Source organism: Amblyraja radiata, chromosome 31, assembly GCF_010909765.2.
Source record: "Amblyraja radiata isolate CabotCenter1 chromosome 31, sAmbRad1.1.pri, whole genome shotgun sequence".
NCBI classification, from domain to species: Eukaryota; Metazoa; Chordata; class Chondrichthyes; order Rajiformes; family Rajidae; genus Amblyraja; species Amblyraja radiata.
In genome coordinates this window covers 7,468,878-7,495,215 of record NC_045986.1, presented here as the reverse complement: position 1 = coordinate 7,495,215, position 26,338 = coordinate 7,468,878, and positions in this window count along the sequence as shown.

Genomic DNA, 26,338 nt, shown 5'->3' with positions numbered 1-26,338 from the left:
CATTCATATACAGCAATTTGACCTCCGCATTCACTTCCCCACTCGCACCGCGCGCAATTGGCCCTGACCTTACTATGTTGTCCCTTCTCGAGCTTTCCTCCCCATCAATTCGAGAATCCTTTGTAATTTTACCTGTAGCCACTTCCCCTTCAACTCCATCTTTATACTCCCAATTTGTCAATCCCTCCCCCCACTATTTAGTTTAACCCCACACGTGTTGCCCTAGCACACCTGCATGCCAGAATGTCGGTCCCCCTCCAGTTAAAGTGCAACCCGCCCCTTTTGTACAGGTCACCCCTTCCCCAGTAGAGGTTTCGTTGATTTCATTACCTTTCCCACGACGACCCACCGTCCCTCAAATTCATCTGGATTATCTCTGCCACTTATTCCACTTTATTTGTTATTTGGTCTCCATCATAGGGGAGAGACTCACGATTGATGTTTACTGAAGACCTCCCGAGTGCCACGTTGTCCGGACTACACTTCATCCCAAACTGCCTCTTACAAGGACGTTATCCTCTGCCCATCGTCTCCGCCACATCTGCTCCCAGGATGAGGCTTTCTAGTTGACGACTCCCAAGTTTTCCTCATTCTTAAGTGGACGTCATAAATTGACCCCCAGTCACGTCTCATCTGCGACCAGCATTTCTACTCTGTTCTGGATTGCTGAGGAACAGCACATGTGATATAGTTATGCAAGTGAAGAAGCAGGGGTAAGTCAGATATCAGTCATCGGGAAATTATTGGATCGGCTCGAAGAAGATTTGTGTTGATTACATTGATGTAAAGATGAAGCGTAGAAACAGTCCCACCGAGTCCACGCCATCTATTTCACTGTAGTTCTAAAAGAGAGCGCGCTCGCATGCGCTCCCTGCGCACGATGGGCAAATGACAGACGCAGATTAACGTCTCCAGCAGCTGTTGCACAGCGCCGTCCACTTGCAAAGTTAATGATTCATTAGACAAAGGCAGTCGTTTTTGCAGAAGGTTATGTTTGACTTTTTATTTAACTTTTCAGGGGCAATGAGGCATTGATGACACAGTGTACTTGATGTGATTGGCATAAACTGAAGGAAAACCTTTGGCCAGCTCCCACAGTTACAGTTCACAAAGCTGGATGCCGCGAGGTGAAGACTTCAAGGCAGGTTCAACAGTAGTTTTTAATGACACAGCGAGAATAAACCTGTCAGTGCTGTGAGTGATTGAACTCTGGGTTCTTCGCAGTGGAAACTATAAAGATCTTCAATAAAGTGACGTTAGAAAACCTCGCCACTGCTCGTTGAGGTGTGTTCGTATGTCTGCCGTTCCGAGCTGTCATTAACAGGACTAGTGGGTCCCAGGTGAAAGTGAGATTCAAGGTGCAGGTTAAAGAGAAAATTCCCTAAAACATCTCCTTAGATGAATCGCCGCTATTCCGGGCAGCGTTCTGGCCAAACTCTCCTGCAGCTTCCTCATTCCCTGCCCATAGCCCCTGTAATGGAACGAACATAACTATACACAAAACAAAAAGGAACTGAGTACGCCCTATGCTTATAAATCTTTGCAAAGTACAGGACCTTACAATTATCTGGTTTAAATTGCATCTACTATTGCTCAGCCATTTTAAACAACTGCGCAATATGATATTGCAGCAAACTTCCTCACTGTGAACAATACCATCGTTCTTTAGAGATCTGGAGACTTACTGATCATATCCCACATTGCGCAAATGCAAAGCATAAAATCAATAAGTTTACGAGGAGAACGTACAAACTCCGTAAAGATAAGCACCTGTTGGAAGGATACAAACCGGTTCGCTGGCAGTAGCTCTACCGCTACGACACCGCATCGGCAGTGGGATAACTTAGATCCAGTGTTACTATGGCAGGCTCCCGCATTTAAGTCACTGTTTTGCAACTTCAGTGAGATCCCACATTTTCTAGATTTCTCTCTGCGTATTTGAACACATGTTCTCATTTTATCCCCTGATTGCATAACACATATATTGTCCCTGTCCCAGTCATATTTGTTGAGATATTTCCCGGTTAAATATAGTTGGGAGAGAGAGAGAAATGGAGAGAGAAATGGAGAGAGAGAGAGAGAGAGAGAGAGAGAGAGAGAGAGAGAGAGAGAGAGAGAGAGAGAGAGAGCAGAGATGAAGAGAGAGAGAGATTAGAGAGAGAGAGACCGAGAGAGATATCGGCGATCGCTACTGAGCTAGTCTCGAGAGGGCGCCGTACTAGCCTCTCTCTACTAATTGAAGCCTGCTATCTGCGTCGATCCCAATTACATATATCCTCAATATCTAAAAAACATTTCAAAGATCTAAAAGATTGTCGTCACTAATATTATGGCAGAAATAAATCACAACGGAACGAACATTTAAATAGTTATGCGTGTCTTTGAATTGGTATAAGTAACACATAAATTTAATATATTGTAATATATTGCAGACGCCACCAAATTGCTGACGTAGAACCGATATATTCATAATTTGTAAAGTCATGTTTTACATTTCCGTTGAAAACATAAGCAATATCTCGTCACATCCCCAGCCAAAACGATGATGAGAGCAATGTATCTACTCTTTAAGATAATACTGTCAGACAGAGTGTTACTTGAAAGTGCACGATGCCTCAAATGAAATGTCGGGCCTTGCACTAAATTAAATTCAGAATCGCAAACCTCAGAGAAAAGTGCAAAGTCAATATTGAATTCGCTTTCACCGAGGCTACAGCTAACAATGGCCTGTTCCCTTCATCATCGTAATTTGTTTGCATATCTTTCCTTCATTTGATCTATCTCTCCTTCCGAACATCATTCTCCCGCCACCTCCCCTTATCTCCTGACACCCGTACTAATCAAGAAATAACGTCATAGGACTCAGGTTGCCTATAACTAATATACTAAGCCAATATTTATTAATTTAATTTAGCTTAGTTTAGAGATACAGCGCTGAAACTGGCATTTCGGCCTACCGAGCCGGTGCCGACCAGTGATCCCCGCACATTAACACAATCCTGAACAAAGAAGGGACAATTATACATTTATTCATTTATACCATCCCAATTAACCTACAACCCCTTACATTTTTGGAACATGGGAGGAAACTGGACATCCCGGAGAGAACCCACGCAGGTTACGGGAAGAACGAACATCCTCGTACAGGCAGCAGACGCAGTCGGGATCGACCCCGGGTCTCTGTTTCTGTAAGGAAGCAATCTTACCGCTGCGCCACGGTGGCGTGCTAATTCATGATTCAAATCTATGTCACGAGTCCTCCAGGACCTTATGGAAGACGAGATCCATGTAGGGAGTAAGCAGCGTCCATCTCTATATAATTGCCTAATTTTGTCCGGATGATTTAGATGTGGTACAAATAAGAAATTGAAATATGCAGTGGGATCATATTCAGTATCAGTATTCAGTATGTATGTATAGATGGCTCTGCAGATGCTGCGCTTCTGATAGATCTCCAACACGAAAGGGAGTCCACTTGCCACAGAACGAAGATACCCGAAACAGATTAACCCTGGCCTAGGTGGACGTTAACCATAGGAGGATGTCTATTACACGGGAACATACTGAATAAAGGATGATTTCGTTGAGGGTATTGAAGGCTTTATGCCAAGTTTGCATATAAAGCGAAAATACGCGAAGAGGATGCAGAATGACTTAGACGGGTTGGGAGAGTGGGCAGAGAAATGCCAGATGGAAAACATAGCACGTGTGGAGTCATGCATTTTGGTAAAGGCGTTGACTATTTTCTAATTGGGGAGACTCCAGAAATCGGAGATGTGAAGGGACTTGGGAGTGCTGGTGCAAGATTCCGAAAATGTGAATTTGCAAGTCGAATCAGTACTAAGGAAAGCAAATGCAATGCTCGCATTTATTTCAAGAGGAATGGAATTTAAAAAAAACAGGGATGTAATGCTGAGGCTTTATAAGGCGCTGGTTACGCCACATTTGTACTGGAGAGGGTCCAGAGGAGGTTTATGAAAATTGATACAAGAATTAGTGGGTTAACATATAACAAGCGTATGACGGCACTGGGCCACTGCTAACTGGAGGTTAGAAGGATGAGGGAGGCCCTCGTTGAAACTTAGTGAATAGCGAAAGGCCTGGATGGAGTGGAAGTGAAGAGGATGTTTCCACTGGTGGATGAGGTCACAGCCTAAGAATTAAAGCACGTTCCTTTAGGAAGGGGCTGAGGAGGATTGTTTCTCGTCAAAGGGTGGTGAAACAGTGGGATGTATTGGCACAGAAAGATGTGCAGGACGTCAATAGTTATTTTCAAGGCAGAGATAGATAGATTCGTGGTTAATACAGATGACAGGGGTTATGGGGAGAACGCAAGAAAATTGGGTTTGGATGGAGCGATAGATTTGCTAATATTAAATAGCGGAGTGTATTTGATGGGCAAAATTGCCTAATTCCCCCATGAACTTATAACGGCTTCTTGATACAAGATTTAATTTATGTACGAAGTCGGGAAGAGCATTAGAACGAGGGATCACACGATGACGTAAGGATAGCACTGATAGGATGGACCGTGTGTCGGGCCCAACGAGTGAAGTTTTCATCAGTATTTCATTTTGGTGAAAAGGTCAGAAAGTGCAAGTGACTGGGGAAAAACCTATAACGTGCATTACTGGTTATCAATTTCATAGTGATTATATAGCATACCAGTTGAAGTTGAAAAGGGGAAATTCTGGTAGAAAAATAAAATGGGGGATAGTGAAGTAAAGGTGAAACAATTTTGCTCTGAAAATTACGAAACTGGTCGAGCTCAGAAAGAACTAAAGCGTAAATAGTGGAGGGACTTGTTTACAGGTTTCCGAACGGCAGCATTAAGAGAAGGCATTAAATTAATCGGAAAATGAAAGACACCTGTAAGAAAGATGATACAATAACAATGGACGCCTATGCATACTTGACAAACGAGGTAGTGGAACGTGATCAATAAAATAATGGAATGCACAGCACATGGATATTCTTATCAACATATTTGGACTCCATTGGGGGAATGGGCTGCTTAGATCATGCTCCGTGCAACAAGAAGTGGCTAGGTAATAATCTTCCAGCGAGGGGACAATTAGCAAACTGTGAACACTCCATAAAAGATTGGTACACAACATATTGAAAGTTATTATCAATTCAAACCGGGTTCAAATTTTGGATGCTGGATTCTTGAGCAAAACGTGTTCCTTGGGGAACTCACCAGCTGAGTCAGCATCTAGGGAGGAAATAGACAGACGACGTTTCGTGTTGGGACCCTCTTGGGTGAAATGAGACTGAATTTGGCTATGGTTAAATCGTATATTAAATCAAAAGACATAGTGTAAATAAGCAGTAGTTATCATTAATAGAAAAAAGTGGAGTCAAAAAGGCCGCAAGTCCAGCAGTGAACTGGGAAGTCCAAGTCAAACAGAAACGTTAAAGTCGCAATATATCGAAACAGGTTGACAGTAGTTACCAATGAAGCGGGAAGCAGGAGACATTTAACATGGAAGGAGGAGTTGAAGATGACAATATTACGGCGAGTAACGAACAGAGAACAATGATAAATACGTTCAAAATGAAAGATGAGAAAATAACTGTCAAGAACGGGAGAAATTAGATTTGAATTAAAAAGATACAGAGAAATGTAAGATATATCTGGTGTGGGAATTTATGTAAAAGTCAACGGTATCGTAGAACAACTTCACAAAAGGCAATGTGGCGGTCATTTGTGCAACGGGGACAACTTATCGACGCTGACTGGAGAATAATAACTAAAAGTAAACGTATGTTTTTTCAAGCATGCATTTGCGATCCAACAGCACGAGTATATTACGTGTATTTGTGGGAGAAGGCATTCTGAATCTGCAAATTGTCAGGCGCCCCAGGCGCAATAAATGGGCACTATATGGTAACGTTAATGTTGCTATCAATGGTTCTGTAGCAATCTAAAATATAAGTCATCATGGAAAGACGTTTGACTTGAATTTGACTTGACTTGAACGACAGATGGCGCAATGGGCTAAGTGTTCGGCTGGCAACTGGAAGGTAGCCGGTTCGAATCCCGCTTGGCGTGCATACTGTCGTTGTGTCCTTGGGCAAGACACTTAACCCACCATGCCTGTGTGTGAATGTGTGTGAATGTGTGTGAGTGATTGGTGGTGGTCGGAGGGGCCGTAGGCGCAGATTGGCAGCCACGCTTCCGTCAGTCTGCCCCAGGGCAGCTGTGGCTACAGAAGTAGCTTACCACCACCGAGTGTGACTGAGGAGTGAATGAATAATGCGATGTAAAGCGCCTTGAGTATTAGAAAGGCGCTATATAAATCCCATCCATTATTATTATTATTATTATTGAATTCGATGGAAGTTTATTTCCCTTTCTAAAATTGAGCTCGACTGGGCCGTGCAGCGGGCGGCCTTCAGCTCCAACCTGGAGCTGGCCGGACTGGGTTTGGGGCTGGGCAAGGAAGGGGGGGGGGGGGTGGTTGGTACTGCCTCCAGAACCACCATCACCAACAGGACCAACAGCTCCAGCAACTCAACAGCGCAGGCAGCGCCGGAGTGCCAGGCCCAGCTCCGTCCACGGACGAAACACGTGCCTGTACACAACGCAGCACCGTTGCCGAGACTGTTTATAGGGAGGTTTCACGGCAGTCGGGTCACGACCCATGACCCGTACTGTTGCTACGCTACTACAAGTGGATTACACGCGATGTACTGCAGGTAGGCACTTACCATTGTTTCCAGCGTAGCGGGCCCGTTAAAACCCGCCGAAATTGTCAATTTTTGCGCTGTAAATAATTATGGAAATCAGGATAAGCGTGTGAGACATTTAGCCCACTTCAGAATTCCAAATGTGAGGAGAAATGACGGTAGATAGAAGCGAGAGCTGAAGGGACAACAACAGAGTGCTTAGCGAACATTGGCCGTTTGCTCACTGCATTTCACCAACTAAGGCATTATTTGTTTTTCTTGATTCCTTTGGCAGCTAAGGAGTTTCAGAAGTGATAGATTTACTAGAATGTTGCCTGGGTTTCAACAACTAAGTTACAGAGATAGGTTGAATAAGTTAGGTCTTTATTCTCTGGAGCGCAGAAGGTTAAGGGGGAACTTGATAGAGGTCTTTAAAATGATGAGAGGGATAAACAGAGTTGATGTGATCAAGCTTTTCCCTTTGAGAATAGGGAAGATTCAAACCAGAGGACATGACTTCAGAATTAAGGGACAGAAGTTTAGGGGTAACATGAGGGGGAACTTCTTTACTCAGAGAGTGGTAGCGGTGTGGAATGAGCTTCCAGTGGAAGTGGTGGCGGCAGGTTCGTTGGTATCATTTAAGAATAAATTGGATAGGCATATGGATGAGAAGGGAATGGAGGGTTATGGTATGAGTGCAGGCAGGTGGGACTAAGGGAAAAAAATTGTTCGGCGCGGACTTGTAGGGCCGAGATGGCCTGTTTCCGTGCTGTAATTGTTATATGGTTATATGGTTATATGGTTATACATCTGGCTGTAATTTTTTTTAATCGCCCATGGTTCTCGTGGGTTTTTACATACAAAATGAAAACGCATCTGAAGAAAAATTTACAGCCAGATTTATCACTTCTGAGACCTTTTAGATACCAAAGGAATCAAGAAAAAACACAACTAATGCCTTACTTGATGAAATGCAGTGCGCAAACGCGATAATTCCCAATATTTTCAATTCCGATATCTGCACAGCCAATGTTTACCAAGCACTTTAGCTGTTGTTGTCCCTTCAGCTCTGCTTCTCTTTAACTTCATTTCGCTTCACTTTTGGAATTCTAAAGTTGGGTCGATGTCCCTCACACTTACCCCGACTTCCACAATTTTTTTCAGCGCAAAAAATCAAATTTTTGGCGGTTTTTACCAGGTATGAAAGTACGCGTTTCTAGCATTAATAACATATACCGGAAGTTACGTATATCCTCCAGATGGATTGTGCGGCTCCGTGCGTCAAGCCCTATGACCCAGTGACCTTACGTGCAGCCCCCCTATACCAAGTGATCTATGACCCGGGCATGCGCAGTCGGAATAACGAACTCGGTTATAGATCGTCCTCACTGATATTAAGGCAGAAATAAATCGCAACGGAACAACCATTTAAATAATTATTTAAGAAGGCACTGCAGATGCTGGAAAATCCAAGGTACGCAAAAATGCTGTAGAAACTCAGCGGGTGCAGCAGCATCAATGGAGCGAAGGAGATAGGCAATGTTTGGGGCCGAAACCCTTCTTCAGATTGAAAGGGGGTGGGAGGAGAAGAAAGGAAAAGGGAGGAGGAGGAGCCCGAGGGCTGAGGGAGAGGTAGGAAGGGGAGGAGACAGCAAGGGCTAACAGAATTGTGAGAATTCAATGTTCATGCCACCAGGATGCCACCATAATTTAAATAATTACGCTTGTCTGAGAATTGGAATAAGTAACAAATGAATTAAATATATTGGAATCTATTGTAGACTCCGCCAAATTATGCACCGGGAACCGAGTTATTTATAATTCATATTTCCCTTGAAAACATAAGCAATATGATCAATAAGCAATTTACCTCTGATTTAAGATAATACTGTCACAAAACGTGGTACTTTATCGAGCACGACGCCTCAAATAAAATGTCGGGCCTTATACTAAATATAATACAGAATCACAAACATCAGAGAAAATCAGATATGCCGCCTGTCTCGCTGAGTCACTCCAGCATTTTGTGTCTGTCTTCGATTTAATCCAGCACCTGCCGTTCTTTCTTACACATTTATTTAGTTGTGCTTAATTTAGTTTAGTTTAGTTTCGTTTACTTTAGTTTAGTTGAATTGGGTTGAGTTTAGTTGAGTTTAATTCAGTTTAGTGTAGTTTAGTTTAGTCTAGTTTAGATATACAGCGCGGAAACAAGGTATTCGGCCCAACGAGTCTGCGCCGACCAGCGACCCCCGCACATAAACACTACCTTACACACACTAGGGAAAATTTAAGATTGAAACATTGATGCCAACCCGTAAGTATTTGGAGAGTGGGAGGAAACTGGACAAGCCGGAGAAAACCTACGCAAATTACCGGGAGAACACACAAACTCGGTTCCGATAGCACCCGCTGGTATCTGTGTGTGTAAGGCAGCAACTCTCCCGCTGCGCCACCGTGGCTACCTAATTCCAGATTCAAATCTAAGTCACGAGACCTCCAGGACCTTATGGAAGACATGATCCATGTATGGAGTAAGCAACGTTCATCTCTATTGAAATTGGCAAACACTGCCCCGATGATTTAGATGTGGTATAAATGAGAAAGTGAAATATGCAGAGAGAACTTATTACTCACTTGCCATAGAATGAAAACGCTCGAAACTGATTAACCCGGGAAAACATGGACCCGGGCTATCTAAAGAAGAATAGGCCTTCTGCCTGGGAACAATTAAAGGACAATTTGGACCCGGAAATTGAATGCTTTCTGGCCAAATTTGCAGATATATGAAAATCAGTGGAGGGGCAGTTAGTGTGGAGAAGGTAGGGACTCTGCAAAAGGACTGAAGACAGATTGGGAAGAGAAGTGGTAGATGGAATACAGTGAAGCAAAGTGTGTAGTCCTGCATTTTAGTAGTAGGAATAAAGGCGTAGGGCATGTTTTAAATGGGCAGATAATCTAAAAATAGGAAGAGCAAAGGGACTTTAGCGTGATGATGCAGCATTCCGAAAAAGTTCATTTGCAAATTGAATCGGTAGTATTGAAGGCAAAAGCAATGCTAGCATTTAATTAAAGAGGACTAGAATTAAAAAAAAACAGAGATGTAATGCTGAGGCTTTATAAGGCGCCGGTCAGTCCGCATTTGTGTTGGAGAGGGTCCAGAGGAGGTTTGTAAAAATAGTTCCAGGAATGATTCGATTAACATATGATAAGCTTTTGACGGCACTGGGCCTCTGCTCGCTGGCTTTTTCAACTATGAGGGAGGACCTCATTGAAACTTACCGAATAATGAAAGTCTGGATCGAGTGGATGTGGAGGATATGCTTCCAATAGTGGGGAAAACTAGGACCAGAGGGCATACCCACAGAATTAAAGGATATTCCTTTAAGAAGGAGATGTGGAGTAGTGTTTCACATCCAAGTGTGGTGAATCTGTGGATTTCATTACCACAGAAGGCTGTGCAGGTCGTCAATAGATAATTTCAAGGCACAGATAGATGGATTCTTGTTTAGTACGGGTCGGAGGGGTTATGGGGAGACCGCCAAGTAAATTAGATTAGGATGGGTAGATAGATCTGCTAATATTGAATGGCGGATTATACTTGATGGGTCAAAGGGCCAAATTGCCTTATGAACTTATAATGTCTCCTTGAAACAAGATTTAATTTGTTTACGAACTCTGGAATAGCATGAGAATCAGGGACCACGTGATGACGCAAGGAAAACACTCACACGAGGGCCCAACCGAGTAAAGTTCAGCATAGTAGCACAACATCAGTATTTATTTTGAGAGAAACGTTGGCCAGAAAAAGCATGTGATTGGTGAAAAACATACAGTGATTATAAAGTATACCCGTTGATGTTGAAAAAGGGAAATACGAGTCGCAAAATAAAATGGGCACAGGATAGGGAAGTAAAGGTGAAACAATTGTGCTTAGAAAATTACGAAACTGGTCGAGCTCAGAAAGAACTAAAGGGAAAAATACTCGAGGTACTTGTTTACATGTTTCCGAACGGCAGCACTAAGAGAAGGCATAAAATAAATCGGAAAATGGGAGACACCTGCAACAAGGATGATACAATAATTATTTGACACATATGTAAACTGGACAAACGGGGAAGTAGTAACGTGAGGATGAATTAATCGAATGCGCGGCACATGGATTTTCTCATCAGATATTTGGACTCCAATGTGGGAGTGGGCTGCTTAGATCGGGTTCCGTGCAATGAAAAGTGGCTCGTTACTAATCTTCCAGCGATGGGACAGTTAGCAAACTGTGAACACTCCACAAAAGATTTGTACAGAACATTTTGAAAGTTATTGTCAATTCAAACCGGAATCAGAAATCTAAACACAGAAAACAAGGAAAATTCAAGACGCAGAGCCATAAGCGTTTGTAAATGCTGGAATCTTGAGCAAAACACGTTCCTTGGGGAATTCACTCGGTGAGTCAGCATCTAGGGAGGGAAAACACAGGCGATGTATCGTGTTGGGACCCTTCTTCAGACAGTGTGACATGAGACTTAAGCGGATCCGTATGTTTTATTCAAGCATGCATGAGTATAATCAACAGCACGAGTATATTAAGCGTCTTCGTGGAAGAAGGCATTCTGAATCTGCTTTCTGAATGGCCATGGTCAGGTGTACCAGGGACACCAGGGCAGTAGTGGGCGCTATATGGTAAAGTTCATGTTGCTATAATTGCTTCTGCAGCAAGCTAAATTATAACTCATCATGGAACGTGATTTGACCTGAATTCGATGGCAGAGGATTTGCGTCTCATGAAGTGGACCAATAAATTGTCAAAGAGAAATGGGTAACACATAGACGTATAGTGCTTGATGACAGAATATGAACATTCCTACAAGTGGCAAACGGAACCAACTATCACCCAGTGATTGCAAACGATGCACAATATTTGATTAAATATCAAATCATGTTTGCTATATGTCCGCGAAAATACAAGGAGAACCGTAGTTCATTTGGGCAGGTAAGAGAGTAAATTGAAAGGAAAATAGTAGAGGAAAATTCATAACTTGGAAACTGAATGGCAGGTATTTTAAAATAAAACCAAAACGCACTTTTTGCACTTCCATTCCCTATTATGAATGTGTGAAGATCATCTGGGTCATCCTTACTCAGATACCGAATACACCCCCCCAACTCATTTACCCCCTTCCTCCGTCTGTCACAACCTGTTCCGACCCTCAACCGCAGTTCGTTCACATTATTCAATTCAGTAGCGTAGACATGGACATTAAGTCCAAGGTATGCCAGCCCTTCCGTTGGTTGCGTTTGTTCCACACGCACCCGGCGCCATACCGGACACTATATCTGAGTTGGATGACAGTTGCTGATCTGTAGCGCTTTCCCCGGAATACGGATGACTGCATTGGGGCTGCCACCTTCACCCGTGTAGAACGCACTCATTTTATCAACCTTGTCACGAACCCAGTCCAAGCACAACATACGTGTTTCCATTAATTGTTTTATTACATATTCGGAAATCGTCCCTTATTGCCTGCGATGGAATGTAGGTTTCTGTGCAACATCGAATTAATAGTGTGTATATTCCCTCTGAAGAAGGGTTTCGGCCCGAAACGTTGCCTATTTCCTTCGCTCCATAGATGCTGCTGCACCCGTTGAGTTTCTCCAGCATTTTTGTGTACCATCGAATGCACATTATAGCGTCCACGATTATTTTACAAAGAGACAATTGAAATGAAATATTACTTGCGTTGAAAACCTGAATGTAAGCGGAGAACGGACTTCATGGCTAATCGTTGCATTGAAGTAAACCTCGTTGTATTACAAAGTCATTGGAATAAGTTGACAATGAGAGTAAATGGGCGCACGATCATGCATTTCAATTCTTCTCTGAAGTTACGCTGCGATAATACATAAATTAATGTATTTGTACAAGTACTCAAAAACCTTAACATGTAGCCGACCTTTTCCGCAATGGTGAAATAATTGGTGTAATTTGATTCTGTAAATGTGTTGTCGGTGAAATGCACACAGACGAAGCAAGCAAATGTTACCATCCACAGTAGGATAAAATTACTAGATATTGTAATCAATAAAATGATTGATCTTTTTCGATTCTGTATCTCCGGATCGGTTAGATTCTTATCACTATTCGTTCCTCGCAGTTTGTTCCTGACTCGGTTGGTCAATATAATATTCCTTACTGTCAAAGTATTAAACAGGACGATCAACAGAAATGGCGAAAATGGGGTAAAAATAGTTTCTAGCCATAGGTATGCAAACCAAAGATCTGAGGTGTAGAAACTTGATTTCACAATACAAGACCACGGAACTCCGTCAATTATTTCGCGAGGTTCATAAAGAAAGTAGATTGGAATATTTTGTAAAATGCATAACACACCAAGCACTGTCATCACCTTTAATCCAATCGCTGTGTGGCAATATTTTGAACGAATCGTCTGTAGACATATTGCAACAAAACGATCAAAGGTAAAAGCGACAGTTAACCAGACAGAGCAGTCAATAGAGATGTACATGAGAGATAGGTTAAGTCTGCACACTGGAGTATAATTCAGGAATGAATATGGAAGATGTACCATTTTAATATGATAATGAATTGTGCCGAGTATTAAGAACATTAGATCTGCTACTGCCATCCAACTCAGATATAGCGTGATGCATTTGGAGAGACGGCACTTTACTGATGATAGGATGGAAATTGTCGCCAAATTAGCTGCAAAAAAGTAATGATATATAATTTATACAAGATAACATGAATAATAGCAATGAATTTGTATTTTTGCTACAATATAACTTTATTCGCTCTTACTCTCTTCAAGTTTGTTCTTCAGACCCATGTAAAAAGCTTCAGAGTTATGAATATGAAAGTCTGTGTACTCGCTGCTAATTGATTTTAAATTGCTTCGGAAATGCAGGTTTGCTGAAACAAGAACGTATTCGTCGTATTTTTTCTGTTCGTAAATTTCCTTTCCAGGCACTTCCGGGTGGTGGATCAGCATTATGGAAATATTTTATACGATGGATGAAGAGTTAGTGGTTGAGGATAAATTATATAAGTCTATTGTGCAGTAGATACCGTGGGATAGAGAATCATAAGGTCATCTTGATCTGAGCAGAATTAGGCCATTCGGCCCATCACGTTTATTCCGCAACTCAATCTTATGAGTAGATCTATATCTCCGAACCACATTCTCCTCCCCATAACCCCTGATACATGTACTAATCAAGAATCTATCTATCTCTGCCTTGGAAATATCAATTGACTTGGCCCCAACAGCCTTCTGTGGCAAATAATTACATGGATTTACCACCCTCTGACTAAATAAATCCCCCTCATCTTCCTAAAGGAACGTTTAATTCCAAGGCTATGACATTTAAGTAAGTAAGTAAGCAAGTAAGTTTATTGGCCAAGTATTCGCATACAATGAATTTGCCTTGGTGCTCCACCCACAAGTAACAACATGACATACAGAGACATTTACGAATGACTCTGAAAACACTAAACATTAATAATAATAAAACATTAATTATAAAACACCATTGATCAAGCATGTGAACCAGCAAAATATCATATCAAAGGGAGGCTACACATTTCTGGCTGTTGAGTAGAGCTACTACTCGTGGATAAAAACTGTTTTTATGTCTGGCTGTGGAAGCTTTGACAATCCGGAGTCGCCTTCCAGAGGAAAGTGATTCAAAGAGTTTGTGTCCAGGGTGAGAGGGTCAGATATGATCTTGCCCGCTCGCTTCCTGGCCCTTGCAGTGTACAGTTCATCAATGGGGAAAGTTTGCAGTCAATAACCTTCTCAGCTGATCGGACGATTCGCTGCTGCCTCCAGGTTTCGTGCTTGGTGGCTGAGTCAAACCAGGCCATGACGGAGAAGGTGAGGACAGACTCTACGATGGCCTTATAGAATTTTTTTTTGCAGCAATACATAGAGGTACCTACTAGAGGAGGGGCAGTGCTGGACCTCCTGTTAGGAAATGAGACGGGACAGGTGGCGGAGGTATGCGTTGGGGAGCACTTCGGGTCCAGTGATCACAATACCATTAGTTTCAATATAATTATGGAGAAGGTCAGAACTGGACCTAGGGTTGAGATTTTTGATTGGAGAAAGGCTACCTTTGATGAGATGCGAGATGATTTAAAAGGAGTGGACTGGGACATTTTGTTTTATGGGAAAGATGTAGAAGAGAAATGGTGGACATTTATAGGGGAACTTTTAAGAGTACAGAATCTTTATGTTCCTGTTCGGTTGAAAGGAAACAGTAAAAATTGGAAAGAGCCCTGGTTTTCAAGGGAAATTGGACATCTTGTTCGGAAAAAGAGGGAGATCTACAATAATTATAGGCAGCATGAAGTAAATGAGGTGCTTGAGGAGTATAAGGAATGTAAAAAGAATCTTAAGAAATAAATTAGAAAAGCTAAAAGAAGATATGAGGTTGCTTTGGCAAGTAAGGTGAAAGTAAATCCAAAGGGTTTCTACAGCTATATTAATAGCAAAAGGATAACGAGGGATAAAATTGGTCCATTGGAGAAACAGAGTGGGCAGCTATCTGCAGAGCCAAAAGAGATGGGGGAGATATTGAACAATTTATTTTCTTCGGTATTCACCAAGGAGAAGGATATTGAATTATGTGAGGTAAGGGAAACTAGTAGAGTAGTTATGGATACTATGAGTTTCAAAGTAAAAGAAGTACTGACACTTTTGAAAAATATAAAAGTGGATAAGTCTCCAGGTCCTGACAGGATATTCCCTAGGACATTGAGGGAAGTTAGTGTAGAAATAGCCGGGGCTATGACAGAAATATTTCAAATGTCATTAGAAACGGGAATAGTCCCCGAGGATTGGCGTACTGCGCATGTTGTTCCATTGTTTAAAAAGGGTTCTAAGAGTAAACCTAGCAATTATAGACCTGTTAGTTTGACTTCAGTGGTGGGCAAATTAATGGAAAAGATACTTAAAGATAATATATATAAGCATCTGGATAATCAGGGTCTGATTAGGAACAGTCAACATGGATTTGTGCCTGGAAGGTCATGTTTGACTAATCTTCTTGAATTTTTTGAAGAGGTTACTAGGGAAATTGACGAGGGTAAAGCAGTGGATGTTGTCTATATGGACTTTAGTAAGGCCTTTGACAAGGTTCCTCATGGAAGGTTGGTTAAGAAGGTTAAACTGTTGGGTATAAATGCAGGAATAGCAAGATGGATTCAGCAGTGGCTGAATGGGAGAACCCAGAGGGTAATGGTGGATGGCTGTTTGTCGGGTTGGAGGCAGGTGACTAGTGGGGTGCCTCGGGGATCTGTGTTGGGTCCTTTGTTGTTTGTCATGTACATCAATGATCTGGATGAAGGGGTGGTAAATTGGATTAGTAAGTATGCAGATGATACCAAGATAGGGGGTGTTGTGGATAATGAAGAGGATTTCCAAAGTCAACAGAGTGATTTAGGCCATTTGGAAAAATGGGCTGAAAGATGGCAGATGGAGTTTAATGCTGATAAATGTGAGGTGTTACACCTTGGCAGGACAAATCAAAATAGGACGTACATGATAAATGGTAGGGAATTGAAGAATACAGTTGAACAGAGGGATCTGGGAATAACCGTGCATAGTTCCTTGAAGGTGGAATCTCATATAGATAGGGTGGTAAAGAAAGCTTTTGGTATGCTAGCCTTTATAAATCAGAGCATTGAGTATAGAAGCTGGGATGTAATGTTAAAATTGTACAAGGCATTGGTGAGACCAAATCTGGAGTATGGTGTACAATTTTGGTCACCCAATTATAGGAAGGATGTCAACAAAATAGAGAGAGTACAGAGGAGATTTACTAGAATGTTGCCTGGGTTTCAACAACTAAGTTACAGAGATAGTTTGAATAAGTTAGGTCTTTATTCTCTGGAGCGCAGAAGGTTAAGGGGGGACTTGATAGAGGTCTTTAAAATGATGAGAGGGATAGACAGAGTTGATGTGATCAAGCTTTTCCCTTTGAGAATAGGGAAGATTCAAACCAGAGGACATGACTTCAGAATTAAGGGACAGAAGTTTAGGGGTAACATGAGGGGGAACTTCTTTACTCAGAGAGTGGTAGCGGTGTGGAATGAGCTTCCAGTGGAAGTGGTGGCGGCAGGTTCGTTGGTATCATTTAAGAATAAATTGGATAGGCATATGGATGAGAAGGGAATGGAGGGTTATGGTATGAGTGCAGGCAGGTGGGACTAAGGGAAAAAAAATTGTTCGGCGCGGACTTGTAGGGCCGAGATGGCCTGTTTCCGTGCTGTAATTCTTATATGGTTATATGGTTATATAGATTAGATTAGATTAGATTATTCCTTTAATAATCCTTTTCAGGAAATTACAGTGCCACGACAGCTTCAAGACAAACATAACACCACGCTTTCATACATAACAAGTTAAAATACGTTAAAATACAAGTTAAAATACAATTAATTTAAAAAAAGTGCAGTTATTTATGCTCATTATAAAGTCTTATAGCAGCTGGTAAACAGGACTTCCTGTATCTCTCCGTTTTGCACATTGGTGCAATCAGCCTCTGGCTGAAGATGCTGCTCTTGATCACCTTCAGGGCATGGAGTGGGTGAGTGGGGTTTGTCATTATGGAACCTAGTTTATTTAGAGTTCTGGCCACTGCCACCTGCTGGACCGTTCGTTGCTCAGCCCCGACCACTGAGCCGGCCTTCCTGATTAGTTTGTCCAATCTGTTTTTATCCGCTATACGGGCGCCATCTCCCCAACAGGCCACAGCAAAGAACAGAGCACTGGCCACCACTGAATGGTAGACACTGCACAGTAGGGGTTGGCAGATATTAAAAGACCTCAGCCTCCTTAAAAAATACAGTCGGCTTTGTCCCCTCCTGTACACCGCCTCCATATGACACTTCCAGTTCAGCTCACTGTCAAGCTGCACCCCAAGGTACCTGTGATTAGCAACCACCTCCACCTCAGTGCCCTTAATGGTGATCGGCGTTGCTTGAGTCCTCCTCCTCCCCCTCCTAAAGTCCACCACTATCTCCTTTGTTTTTTTGGTGTTGAGATGGAGATTATTGTGTGCGCTCCACTCCACAAAGTTACTTATAATGTCTCTGTATTCCTCCTCATTGCCCCCTTTAATGAGGCCGACAACAGCTGTATCATCCGAAAACTTCTGCAAAAAGCAGCTGTTGGTGTTCCATTGGAGATCCGCTGTGTAGATGGTAAACAGGAACGGAGCCAGCACAGTTCCTTGTGGAGCCCCTGTGCTGCTCAAGATGGTGCCCGAGACACTGTTCTGTAGGCGCACGTACTGTGGTCTGAGGGAAAGGTAATCCAAACACCACAGTACCAGTGATGGATCCACTTTCATCTTCTCCATCTTCTCCCCTAGCAGTCGGGGCTGAATAGTGTTGAAGGCGCTTGAAAAGTCAAAAAAAGTAATCCTTACAGATGCATCAGTGGTGTCCAAATGTGCGTACACCCTCTGCAGCATGTAAATGAGGGCATCATCGACACTGATGTTAGGCTGATATGCAAACTGTAAAGGATCCATGTGATTTGACACACTAGTCCTGATGTAGGAAAGGACAAGTCTCTCAAATGTCTTCATTATGTGAGAAGTGAGCGCTACTGGTCTGTAGTCATTGTAGAGAGTGGGATGGGTCTTCTTTGGAACAGGTACCAGGCAAGATGTTTTCCACAGCCTTGGAACCCTCTGTAGACGTAAGCTCATGTTGAACAGGTGTGTTGAAATACCACACAGTTCTGAAGAGCAAGTCTTCAGTAGCCTTGGGCTGGTGTCATCAGGCCCCACTGCCTTCCCTGGCTTCAGTCTGTCCAGCATCACCTTGACCTGAGCAGTATAAAGAGTCATGGGTGGGGCTGCCGGTGGAGTGGGAGGTGGAAAGAGGGGACTCCGTACAGGTGACATCTCAGGAGTGATGGAGAGAGGGATGGGAGGTGGAGAGGAAGCAGCAATGGTCAGCAGACCAGGTGGGGGAGGCTGGGGTGGTGTGGAGCCGTCGAATCTGTTGAAGAATCTATTCAGATCATCAGCCAGACCCTGTTCACCATCAGGCAGTGTACCACCGTTCTGCTTCATGCCCGTGATCTTTCACAATGATTATATGGACCATCATTGCCTGTGGCAGACTGTGTTTCCTCAGCTGCCGTAGGAAGTTCATTCTCTGTTGTGCCTTTTTGACCGTGGAGTCGATGGTAGCCCCCCACTTAAGGTCCTTGGAGATGATGGTTCCCGGGAACATAAAATACTCCACTTTAGTCCGCGACTGTCCCACAAGTGGAAACATCCTGTCCACATCTGCTCTATCCAAGCCTTTCGCTATTCGGTAATAGCCCAACACTTTTATTTCCCAGAGTAAAAATGCCCAACACCACATCCACAACACCCACTATATCAATCGGCAGAGAGGAGTTACGTTTAATGTACATGTGCGGGGCGTGTAAAGGCGGTGGGGGGCATTAATACGTTGCCATGGGCGGTGGTGGAGGCAGATGCAACCGTGGCGTTTAAGAAGCGTAATAAGCACATGGATATGCATGGAATAGGAGGATATGGATCCCTTACCGGCAGCTGAGATCAGTGGATCTAGGCATCATGTTTGACGGAAACAATGTGACCTGATGGTCCCTTCTTATGATAATAACCATATAACCATATAACAATTACAGCACGGAAACAGGCCATCTCGGCCCTACAAGTCCGTGCCGAACAATTATTTTCCCTTAGTCCCACCTGCCTGCACTCATACCATAACCCTCCATTCCCTTCTCATTCATATGCCTATCCAATTTATTTTAAAATTATACCAACGAACCTGCCTCCACCACTTCCACTGGACGCTCATTCCACACCGCTACCACCCTCTGAGTAAAGAAGTTCCCCCTCATGTTACCCCTAAACTTCTGTCCCTTAATTCTGAAGTCATGTCCTCTTGTTTGAATCTTCCCTATTCTCAAAGGGAAAAGCTTGTCCACATCAACTCTGTCTATCCCTCTCATCATTTTAAAGACCTCTATCAAGTCCCCCCTTAACCTTCTGCGCTCCAGAGAATAAAGACTTAACTTATTCAACCTTTCTCTGTAACTTAGTTGTTGAAACCCAGGCAGCATTCTAGTAAATCGCCGCTGTACTCTCTCTATTTTGTTGACATCCTTCCTATAATTGGGCGACCAAAATTGTACACCATACTCCAGATTTGGTCTCAACAATGCCTTGTTCAATTTTAGCATTTCATCCCAGCTTCTATACTCAATGCTCTGATTTATAAGGCTAGCATACCAAAAGCTTTCTTTACCACCCTATCTATATGAGATTCCACCTTATGCACGGTTATTCCCAGATCCTTCTGTTTAACTGCATTCTTCAATTCCCTACCATTTACCATGTACGTCCTATTTTGATTTGTCCTGCCAAGGTGTAGCACCTCACATTTATCAGCATTAAACTCCATCTGCCATCTTTCAGCCCATTCTACCAAATGGCCTAAATCACTCTGAAGACATTGGAAATCCTCTTCATTATCCACAACACCCCCTATCTTGGTATCATATGCATACTTATTAATCCAATTTACCACACCTTCATCCAGATCATTGATGTACATGACAAACAAGAAAGGACCCACACAGATCCCTGAGGCACCCCACTAGTCACCTGCCTCCAACCCGACAAACAGCCATCCACCATTACCCCCTGGCGTCTCCCATTCAGCCACTGTTAAATCCACCTTGCTACTCCTGCATTTATACCCAACAGTTGAACTTCCACGAGGAACCTTGTCAAAGGCATTACTAAAGTCAATATAGACAACATCCACTGCTTTACCCTCGTCAATTTCCCTAGTAACCTCTTCAAAAAATTCAAGAAATTTAGTCAAACATGACCTTCCAGGCACAAATCCATGTTGACTGTTCCTAATCAGACCCTTTATCCAGTATCTTTTCCATTAATTTGCCCACCACTGAAGTCAAACTACCAGGTCTATAATTGCTAGGTTTACTCTTAGAACCCTTTTTAAACAATGGAACAACATGCGCAGTACGCCAATCCTCGGGGACTATTCCCGTTTCTAATGACATTTGAAATATTTCTGTCATAGCCCCGGCTATTTCTACACTGACTTCCCTCAATGTCCTAGGGAATATCCTGTCAGGACCTGGAGACTTATCCACTTTTATATTTTTCAAAAGTGTCAGTACTTCTTTTACTTTGAAACTCGTAGTATCCATAGCTACTCTACTAGTTTCCCTTACCTCACATAATTCAATATCCTTCTCCTTGGTGAATACCGATGAAAAGACATTGTTCAATATCTCCCCCATCTCTTTTGGCTCTGCAGATAGCTGTCCGCTCTGTCTCACCAATGGACCTATTTTATCCCTCGTTATCCTTTTGCTATTATTATAGCTGTAGAAACCCTTTGGATTTACTTTCACCTTATATAACATAATCTATGTTCTACTGTAAAGGATTTGAGTATAGGAGCAAGGAGGTTCTACTGCAGTTGTACACGGCCTTGGTGAGACCACACCTGGAGTATTGCTTACAGTTTTGGTCTCCTAATCTGAGGAAATACATTTTTGCCATAGAGAATGTTCACCAGACTGATTCCTGGGATGTCAGGACTTTCATATGAAGAAAGACTGGATAGACTCGGCTTGTACTCGCTAGAATTTAGAAGATTGAGGGGGGATCTTATAGAAACTTACAACATTCTTAAGGGGTTGGACAGGCTAGATGCAGGAAGATTGTTCCCGATGTTGGGGAAGTCCAGAACAAGGGGTCACAGTTTAAGGATAAGGGGGAAATCTTTTAGGACCGAGATGAGGAAAACATTTTTTCACACAGAGAGTGGTGAATCTCTGGAATTCTCTACCACAGAAGGTAGTTGAGGCCAGTTCATTGGCTATATTTAAGAGGGAGTTAGATGTGGCCCTTGTGGCTAAAGGGATCAGTGGGTATGGAGAGAAGGCAGGTACAGGATGCTGAGTTGGATGATCAGCCATGATCATATTGAATGGCGGTGCAGGCTCGAAGGGCCGAATGGCCTACTCCTGCACCTATGTTCTATGTTTCTATGTTAACGACCCAAGCAGAATACGAGGTGCTGTTCCTCCGATTTGTTTGTGCCATCACTCTGGCAACGGAGGCGTTCCTATGTTTCTATGTAAAAACGGCCAATAACCTGTGGCCTCAAATCACACAATTTGACCTGTGTATCACGCAACGCAATGTGGCAGATATGCAGCATTTTTACTTTCCGGAGGTTGTTGGCTTTCTAACGAAAATCGGATTCTCCTGCCAATCTGGATGTTAACTTAAAAAAATCCCGTCTCTTGTCATTACTTAACTGAGTCTAAAGTTGATGTTTTCGTATTGGAAATTTCCCTCAGCAATGCTGTTTGAACGATTGATCTTAACATCGACACTACTATCTACCAGGTGGCATTCTAATGTTGTGCTTAGCATGTAACCGGTAAATAATAATTTCTCAGGCATTGGATGCGACCTGTTATTCAACAGTCTAAAATTACAATTAAAACACAAAGTACTTGAGCTATAACACCGGAATATGCGCTAAACTAAGACAACCAAGCCCGAAACCAAAGTTTTATTTAACTAATTACATTCTCACAATAAGTGTCTCCAATTGCAATAAAAAAAGTTACCAACATATTAATTAACTGTTTAAAAAAAACGAATCCTGTAGAAGCAAGTATATCATTGGAGTTTATCTTCCTCATTGCACCTCTCTTCATTGGTGTTTCGTGGAGTTAGGCCCAGAACAACTCGGGAAGTCTCAATAGTTGGTTCTGACGTCTCAGAAGAACCTCCCTCAACACCTGCTCTCACCAACTAGCGACCAGTATCTACTAAATAGAGGAAGCCGCGGCCAATTAGCTCACTCTAACAGATGCTAAACACCTAATCCAATCTTCCACTAACCCTAGCCCATCATTAAGTTTGTAACATTTATCTCCCTTGCATAAGACCGGATCAACTTGCACAAACTTCAATTACAAATAAATGCACATACTGCATGCCATACGTTTCCTTTCCCCCAACCGACACTCTTTCTTCTCCACCAAATCCACCTACTGCCTTGCTCTGCTGCCTCTGACATTTGCTTTTCAGCCTGATGCAAACTCTGTCCGTGAATTTATAGCTCTCCAAATAGCGACGTGGTTGATCTCGCTCTGAAACCTCTACAACCCACCTCTACATGACGTATTCTTACTCTCCATCCTGGTTGCTCAACCTCTGCAGCCAACTCCGCATGTCTAAGCATGTTCCTTTCATTCACAAGGTTCTCCCAAGGCACCTTCAGTTCCATAAAATACATTATCCGCTGACTAACTGACCATAACACTATATCAGTCCTCAAACTAGTAGTAATTATTTCCTGCGGAACAACAAGCATTCCTGCTAAATCTACCTGCATCTCCCAATTATTGGCTCCCCGTAACTGGCCTGACATACCTATCTGCAAACATCCGTCCTCTGTCTTGCTCTCCGTCACGGACAAAATGAATAGCTACACTCCCAGTCCTGTTGCCTACTGAATTCACCTGTACTCGCCTCCTCAGACTTGCTGCAGCTGTGCACTTCAATACCTGGTTATGCCGCCAAGTATACCTACCCTGAGAAAGACTTGTCCTACATCCAGATAAAATATGCTTCAACGTTGCCACCTCTGAACACAAGGAACACGCCGGGCCCCCACCTATCTATTGCTGAATGTTCTGTGGTGAAGGCAGCGTGTCATAAATAGCACATAAGGAAACTTACATGACCTGCCTCCATGCACCACTGGTCCCTCCAGCTAAACCTCCTCTTTTCTACACTTTCGCTGTTCATCCAATGTCCCTGCTTAACCTGAGCTACTGCCCTTGCGCATCTCACTGCTTCCTCCTGACGACGTGCCTGCTCTTCAACTAATTCCTCCTCTCTGTTGGGCCAGCCTAATCCACACGGGTTTCCCTGTGCTGAGCCCTTTGCCTCCTGTCCCTTGCTGCACCCCACCAAAAATATCTATCTGCCTCAGAGCTGCTTGTGCTTCTTCTACTGACTACTTTGGGTTACACCTCCTTCTTTTAGATACACTTGACACCGGATTAATAACTGAAGTATCCTTACTCCGTGATAAGTGCAACTCTAACCTCACATTAGCACCCTTAAACTCCGCTGCTAGGCTAGACAATGGTTAATGGAAAATACCTTTCCAATATAAACCTTTCACTTAACAAAACGAATAATCGATCATCTATCCCGTCCTGAATCGCTTTCATTAAATTTGTCTGTGAAATTATTTGGGATAGAGATACGTAAGCTCAGTGGAATAGGTATCTTTCAATAATATGTTAATAGTCAAACAATACTTATATCACGATTTGTGGTAACTATTCAGCTCAATTTTCACAGATAAATTCCTTGACAATGGAATCAATTAGAATATGTACAAAATATTTGTGATCCCCATCTTTGTACGTTTTGGAAAGGAAAACCATTTTGCACAATAGCTTTTCAAAAACAATGTTTCAGTTTATCCTACTTTAGAGATACAGCAAGGACACATTATTTTCGACCCACCGAGTCCACGCCAACTATCGATCTCCCTTTCACACCACTATATAATTCCACTCCTCCCTCCAAACAAACGGACACTTTATAGAGGCCAATCAACCTGTGTGCAAAACGGAGCAATAGGAGCACACCGGTAACAGGGCGAACGTGCAGGCTCCAAAATGACAGCAACCGATGTCAGGATCGAACCCTGGTCTCTGGAGCTGTCAGACAGAGGGTCTACCCCCTCCCCCCCCCTTTTATTCACAAACTTTCCATGCCAGCTTGACACTCATATTTAACCTTTTTATATTGGGAATATTGTAAATCTCTTAACCCATGCTTTCAACGGTAACATTAGAAGTATGCGATCTTAGATTATTTGCAATAAAAGGTTGTATTGTAATCTTGTTTCAGTTTTTGAAACGAGTAATAAAGAGATGCGTTGAATGGACAGTTTTGACCTTCAGCATTCTAGTGGGCATGTGAACAGCACTATATTACGCTAAATTATTAAAAACAAATCTATTCCTAAAGAATTGTGCTTAAGTATGTCTGAACAATTTTCCAGAATTGTCCAAAATAGGGTGGTTTTGCAGATATTGGAGATGGTTGTGACAAATTGCAGTATGATCGTGATCGATTGGCCAAGTAGGCTGAGGAATGGTTGATGTAATTTAAGTAACGTGAGGTGTTGCATTTATGGGACGTTTGATATGAGTTGGACCTACACCGTGAATGAAAGGGCTATGGGTAGTTTTGTTGAGCATAGGGATCTGGAAGTACAGGTGCATAATTCCTTGAAGGTGGAGTCGCAGGTAGATATTGAGGCCATCAGCCACGGTATTGAGTATATAATTTGGGAGGTCATGTTGCAGTTGTATAAGGCTTTGTTGAGACCGCATTTAGAGTGTTGAGTTCAGTTCTGGCACCGCGTTATAGGAAATGCGTTGTCAAGCTGGAAAGGGTACAGAGCAGATTTATGAGAATGCTGCCAGGACTCGAGAGACGAGCTAAAGGCAGAGTTTGAGTGGTCTGTGACTCTATTCCTTGGAGCGGAGGATGAGGGGCGATCTTATAAAGGTGTATAAGATTATGAGAGGAATAAATCGGGTAGATGCCCAGTCTCTTGCCCGGTGCATCGTGGACCAGAGGAAAGTGAAGAGGAAAAGATTTAATAGGAATGTAGGGGGTAACTATTTCACACGAAAGGTGGTGAATGTATGGAGCGAGCTGCCAGAGGAGGTAGTTGAGGCAGGGACTATCCCAACAATTAAGAAACAGTTAAACAGGTACATAGATAGGTAAAGTTGAGTGGAATGTTAACCTAATGCTGGCAGGTAGCACGCGTGAAGCTGGAACATGTTGGCCGGTGTTGGCAATTTGAGCCGAAGGACCGGTTTCTAGATTACCTCTATGACTCGACAACTCTTATAGTGAATACAATAATATTCGGTTCGAGATTTCTTCTGTAAATATCAAACTGCTTTACGTTCATGCCTTACTATATGATATTCCAATTGATAGAACTGTTTTCACGTACATCATTTTCTTTATCTAAAGGGTGTGAACTTGAGTGACGTTGAGCAGAGTTTGATGTAGCGGTTCTGTCCAGATTTTTGTGAAATAAGTTATGACCTTCATTTGTTGACAGTAAAGCTAGGCTTTCTTCTTCAATTATCAAGACATATTTTGCCGTTACTGCTGAATTGACACCATTGGTCCAATTCGTGATACCTTAAACCATTTGTTATAACCATCGCCTGAGGATAAATGGAATTGGAACCAACGCCTTTTGGAATTCAACACAGTTCAATCTTGCCATTACAACACAAGGTCTAGCATGTCTAACGAATGCACCCAAATACTCCGTAAGAGAAGTAATGGAATGAGAAGTAATGGAAAGACAAATAAAAGCAGCACTTTACTAGATTAACTTCGTAGTTTTCCAAACCACTCCTGTATAAATGTTTCCACCGGCTGACGAAATAATCGGTGGCAGCTCACAGCTACCGTTTCCAATTGGTCTGCTGCAATATTTTGTTTCCAGACTACCAAAATAATCAAAAAAAATTAACGC